This window comes from Phyllostomus hastatus, unplaced genomic scaffold, assembly GCF_019186645.2.
Source record: "Phyllostomus hastatus isolate PE091 unplaced genomic scaffold, TTU_PhHast_1.1 phas_contig_34, whole genome shotgun sequence".
Classification (NCBI taxonomy): domain Eukaryota; kingdom Metazoa; phylum Chordata; class Mammalia; order Chiroptera; family Phyllostomidae; genus Phyllostomus; species Phyllostomus hastatus.
Window position 1 is genome coordinate 7281411 of NW_025333857.1, and position 6100 is coordinate 7287510.

The 6100-nt window shown below is 33.7% G+C and overlaps 1 pseudogene; it reads left to right on the forward strand.

The window, feature by feature from the left end:
• The first annotated feature begins 5266 nt into the window (after positions 1–5266).
• Positions 5267–5377, forward strand: LOC123820299 (annotated as a pseudogene).
• The last annotated feature ends 723 nt before the right edge of the window (positions 5378–6100 follow it).

The following is a 6100-nucleotide window of genomic DNA, read 5'->3' on the forward strand; positions in this document are numbered from 1 at the left end:
TTGCTCCAACAGTAACATTACACTGTAGGCCTGTACATACAAATGATGGATCATAGTAATTCTAATGCAGTTATTCTAGTATGATTTAGATTGTAATGCTAAATAAAGCATTATCTAGATATAACACTAAAGCAATCTCTGAGAAAATATTTTTCCTTCCAGTCAGGGAAAGGAAAGTCCTATTCATGCATAATTTTTAAATATGTACTTAAAGGGGTAGAAGCCCTTTTAATTTGGCAAAGCTCATTGTTTAATTGGTAAAAGTGACAGATGACCTAAAGCTTACAGTATCCACAGCCAAGAGAACAGAAAAAAGGAAGGAAAGAATGCAAACTTGGCCTAGAACTGAGCTGTGTCTCAAAAAGAGTAGTAAAAAATTCTAGCAATTGTTCGACAGAGCTACCAATTAGTGTCCTACTCCATAGAAGAGATCATAAATTTGAAGGAATTTCTGAACAGTTAAGGGATATAAATGTAGGCATTTTTATAAAATACAACTCAGAGAAAATAATGTGTCAGGCCCTTATAAGTGACTGAACATATTATTAAAGCAAATGAAAATCTCAGTGGAACAGTACTTGCTTGTATTAAGATAGGAAAACCTATGGTCCCAGATTTTAGTATTTCAAGTTTTATCTTCGTGGCATTTATTTTATCATAGTTTGGCCAGATATTAGCATAATACAAGGCAAAGAGCAGCTTCTGTTTCATGTGCTAATGCTTCTAAGTCTATCAATCATCTTCATGGTTTTCTAGCTCTCTTTTCTTCAAAATAATAGGTACAAAAATAAAAAAATAACTGTCAATACATGTAAATAAACAACTTAGGACATTCAGAATTCCAAATATGCAACAATTCAGAGGGTGGTTTTCCTTTACTTTTGCTGTCCTCACCCAGGCTGAAAATCTGAGCCTATGAAGTCACAGAACCCACGAAATCTGAGCACCTATCAGGCACAGAGGAGAGCCTACAGAATAGTATTTCCTACTTTTTTTATTACAAAGCTTTTCAAATACTCAGAAAAGTTTAAAGAATAGTATTCCTATACACCCCACATAGATTTAACAATAGTTAGAATGTTTAAATTTGTTTTATTTCTATGTGTGTACAAATACACAGAGCTATAGTTATTTTGGTTGCTGAATTATTTATGGAGAATTTGCATATATAACTACACTATATTCCTAAATACATCAGCATCCTTATCTTAAGAAAGGGACTTTCTACATGATATAATATAGAGTATATCATTATCACAGCCAGGAAAATTGATAACAGTTTTATAATGTAATCCAATATTTATATAATATTCAAATTTTATCAATTGCCTTTGGTTTATTTTCCAAACTAGAATTCAATCAAGACCCACGTATTACATTGTTATTAATAAATTTTATTTTGGGACAGTTTTAGGTTCAAAATTAAATAGAGAATTAAATAGAGTTTCCAACATATACATTTTTTATGTTTTCTCTTTATCTATTTTAACGTAAAACATCCTCATTTTTTTTCCTAATGACATTGTCTTTTGAAGAAAACAAGATGTTTAGCATGCCCCACATTCTAAATTAATGTGGTCTATGATAATATGTAATTCTATCTTATTTTCTATAAACAGAGAAATAAATCTAAAGCCTTGATTATAATCAAGTTAAACATTTTTTTTAACCAACACAATTTTTAAGAGAAAAGGGAAGAGCGGGAAAAAGAGGAAGAGAAACATTAATGTGAGAGACAAACATTAATTATTTGCCTCTCATGGGCTCACGGAAAGGAATCTAATCCACAACCTAGGCATGTGCCATGACCAAGAATCAAACCAGTGACATTTTGTTTTGTGGGATGCCACCCAATCAACTGATATACACTAGCCAGGGCACCAACATGACTTTCTTCATTGGAGACACTTCATAAATGCATCACATTAGAAGTCACATATGTCAGGTTGTCACAATATTAGTGATGTTGAGTTGGATCACTTATGTAAAGGATAACTGTAGGTTTCCTCATTTTTAACATCTGATTTATCCCTGTGCAATTTCTTGGTTGATGCCATGGCACTGTTGGAAGATCTTTTCCCCCAATAATTACTATTTTTTCTTATTTTTGTTCTTCAGTTACAAATGTCCCACCTTTTACCTATTGCTGACTCTTGCCCTGTCCTACCCCTATTCCCCACCTCGCTTCCATAGTCAATCCCCACCCCATTGTCCTCTATTCACATTCCTTGACTTGCCTCTCTCCCTTCTTTCCCGTGTTATCCCCCTCACCCCTCACCTCTGATCACTGTCTGTTTGTTCTTTATTTCCATGTCTCTGTCTAATAGTTTTCAATTCACTGCTGAACCATGCCTGGAACAATGGTGAAAATTGCAAATGAGTAATTTAATATATCTATCATTTTTAAGAATTCATTACCTGACATTACTCTGTAAAGGATCTTTCCTGATAAATACCTTGTCATTTTAAAATCTAAATTATCTGCTTGTTTTTTTGAAAATGAGGGTGAGATAAACTCTTTTTTTTCAATACAAATTTTGAGGAAGTTATTTATTTTGTTACAAAATTTTCTACGGTTTATAATAAGTTGAGTTCACAAACTTACAACATATTGTAATTAAAATCATGGGATATTGAAAATTAATTATCTCCTCCAATTTTAGGTATTATTTAATTTATTGTTTTGGAATAAAAATCTACATATTTTGAGCACTTAGTAGGTGCTGGTCAATTTGTAAATTAATAACCATCCTTGTAAGTGGAAATCACCATTTTGCCAAAGAGAAAGTATATAAGAAATAGTATACTGTTAAACCTATTGCCAAATATTTAGATACCAAACAAGTTTCAGAGCCAAGATTAGAACCTAAACATTTCTCCCTTCAAGAAAGCTTTGCTTTCTGTAGTGTCCCTATTAGCTCTTTTCTACAGAGCCATGAGCTTCATATCATACAGATCAAACTTTCCCATGCACAAAACAGACGTAGCCTTGGAATCTACTAAACAAAGTGGATTTCTTAGGGTTTTAAAATATACACAAGGTTTTGTGATTACTCAGGTATGGTGAGGCCAACAGATGAGCAGACTATTGCGCTGAAAAATAATTATTCAGAGTTGTCCAGAGGAAAGAGCATTCCACACCACTTAGGACCTCAAGGGGAGCACCAGCATTGGTCCCCAGTCAGAAGGAGAAAAGATATAGCATGAACCAGAGGCTTTTTTGTGTTTTTTCAAAAAAAGAATGGGCAAAGCAGGGTAGGCAAGATGAGCAGGTTTAGGATTGGATAGTTTGAATAATTACAGTGGGCTCTGGAATAGATGAGTACCTGGCCCTGATGTGTATTAGGCCAGAGGACTAATGTCCTGGGATGGCAGAAGCTTGATAAAAGGAGTGGTATGGGGAGGGGTTATGGATTTAGGGTTGGTTGGTTTATATTTGAAAGGCTTGCTTACTGGCAAGTTGTTTGCTATCTCTAGAAATTGGCTATTGCTGAGGGGGCAGTGTGCCAAGTTCCCAAACATCAAGATGTCATAAAATATAAATAATAAACAACAATAACAATGGATAGTGTCCAAAAGTTAAGGAACTGTACATAAGTGGGCTAGATTTCTCTACAAAGTTATTTAACATTATGAGATTCTACTCTATGCTAACACTTAAACATAACCCATGCAAACTTATTACGTCATGCACCAATTAAGAAGTGTTAGACCACTTCTTAATATCTGATTTCATATCAGATGATTTGTTTATATTAGGGACTAGATTTTGTTTTCAACAAACACAGAAGTATAAAATATATTAGCAAAGAAGAAATATATTATAAAAATTTTGCCAATAATATAACAAAAATTTTATATTTAGGGAAACCTAAATATTATTTATGTGAAACTATCAGCAACTTTTATTGCAGTTCACTGTGCTGTATATTAGCATATAGGTTCTAGATGTTTCAATAGTTTCACTGAAAAAGACTAATGTTTGTATAACTACTTAATGTATACTTTGTGTGTCATATGAACATATTGTATAGTTTATAATATTGGCATGATAGAGAGATCACATTTGTTCCCCCCCAAATTAAAAAATTATTAAAATTTCCCTACCAATGTATTTATTAATTTTAGTAGCAATTCTGTTATTGGCCTAGAGTGACAGTTCTACATTTATCAGATGTCAGTGGCAAAAATATAAGATTTATAAGATGTTAGGTGACTTCCATTTGCTTAGCACTAGAGCATCTGCCAATGCACATGGTCAAGCAGAGGACACAGACACCAAATGCTGAAAGGCAGTGGTCTGACTCTCATCTTGTTGGATAACAGGGTATTTTTGACTCCACCAATGTATCAGTGGAACTAAAATAAATCTCTGGCAATCAAATTTGTTTCTATAAATAGTTACAACTTTATTTTAAATGCCTAGGATATTAATATGGAAATGTAGGAAATAATTTCTCTGATATTTAAGTGTTACTGCTTATTGGATCTATGAAAGTGTCAGAATTCCTTCTGCTGTGGATAAGCACTTCTTTAGAAATCTGAGACTGGCTCATGGTTCTGGGGTCAAGTTTTTCCATTCAGATTTTTATATGCTGATTATTTAGTTAGGTTTGTTCTGTTTCTTTCATTTATCATTTAATGATATATGCATTTCAAACTCTGGCTTTTCAACAACAGGATTAAAAAGATAGATAAATCAATAGAAACTCACCATTTCAGTTGTTTGTTAGGTTTATTGCTGTTCATTAGACCTAACCTCAGTCAAAATCAACAGTTGTGCTTGCTTTCAGATATGCATAAAAATATATCTATAAAAGAATAAAAATACAGAAAGATAAGACAATTGAAAGAAAGATAATATTTTAATAAATAAAAACAAATTGAAGCCAATGGCAAGATTGATATGTAGAAATTTCAATTTTAGCCAGTATTTGACCACACACTAGGATGGTGTGTTTTCCCAGTCTGAGAAAACTAGAGGACAACTGGCTTAGCTAAGAGAGGCATAAAACCTTAACTGATGAATGGCAGACAGCCCCAAGTAAAGTTAACTTGACAAGGTGTGATAAAGCTAGAGTAGAAAGCTAGATTTTAGAGGTTCTACAACAATGTTATTTATTTGATTATTTATAACTGATAGTGTATATCTTGTTAAAATTATTTGAAAATGCTTTTCTAAAAATTATTAAATTACTAACCAACAGTGAAAGTAAGTATAAAGGGCACACACACAACAAATTTTTAAAAAAATATTGGGCAGTTAGTCCAAAGTGTTGAGTTGAGTTCAGGGCAGCTTTCCTGTTCTGTTCATTGAAATTTGGGACACTGAGCTCTGGTCCAGTGGCTTAGCTGATTGGGGCATTGTCCCATAAACCCAAAGACTGCTGGTTTCATTCCCAATCAGGGAACATTACTAGGTTGCAGTTTCCATCCCTGCTCTGGGAACATATGGGAGGCAGCCAATTGACGTTTCCATCGCACACCAATGTTTCTCTCTCTCTTACTCCTTCTCTCTAAAATCAATAAGCATATCCTTGGGTGAGGATTAAAGGGGCAAAAAAAACCTTTGTAACATTGAAACACAAGCTAGAGGAGATCTTTGGATAGAAAGCATTGTTCCCAGCCTACATAGATGAAGAAGAAATAGAGTAATTAATAAATGATAATTCCTTAGGAAATATATTTTTCTGTGGATTTTGTTTGTTCAAGGACAACATTCCATTAAAATGGTATAGTAAAGTTTAAGTGTAGCCAATACATAGTAATGAGTCAGGTTTGTTGATGACATCTACAAACCCAAAAGTGACCCATGTCTCTTATGGTCCTTCAGGGTCTCTCAATCTGTTGTGGCACAAGGAAAAAGATGATACAGGTTGAGTTAGAGCATGTGAATTTGAATCCCAGTCCTCAATTGTTATCATTCTTCCATTTTAGGCAAATTAATTTATTTCTTCTGCAAGGTTTCAGAAACTACTTCTTGCACATGAGTTTTCTCTCTTATCATGGACAAACTTTGGGAAGCATTGTAGTTCAAGTAAATATATGGGCTTTGTGGCTAGCTAAACCTGCTCTACACGTCCACCACTTTATAGTTACT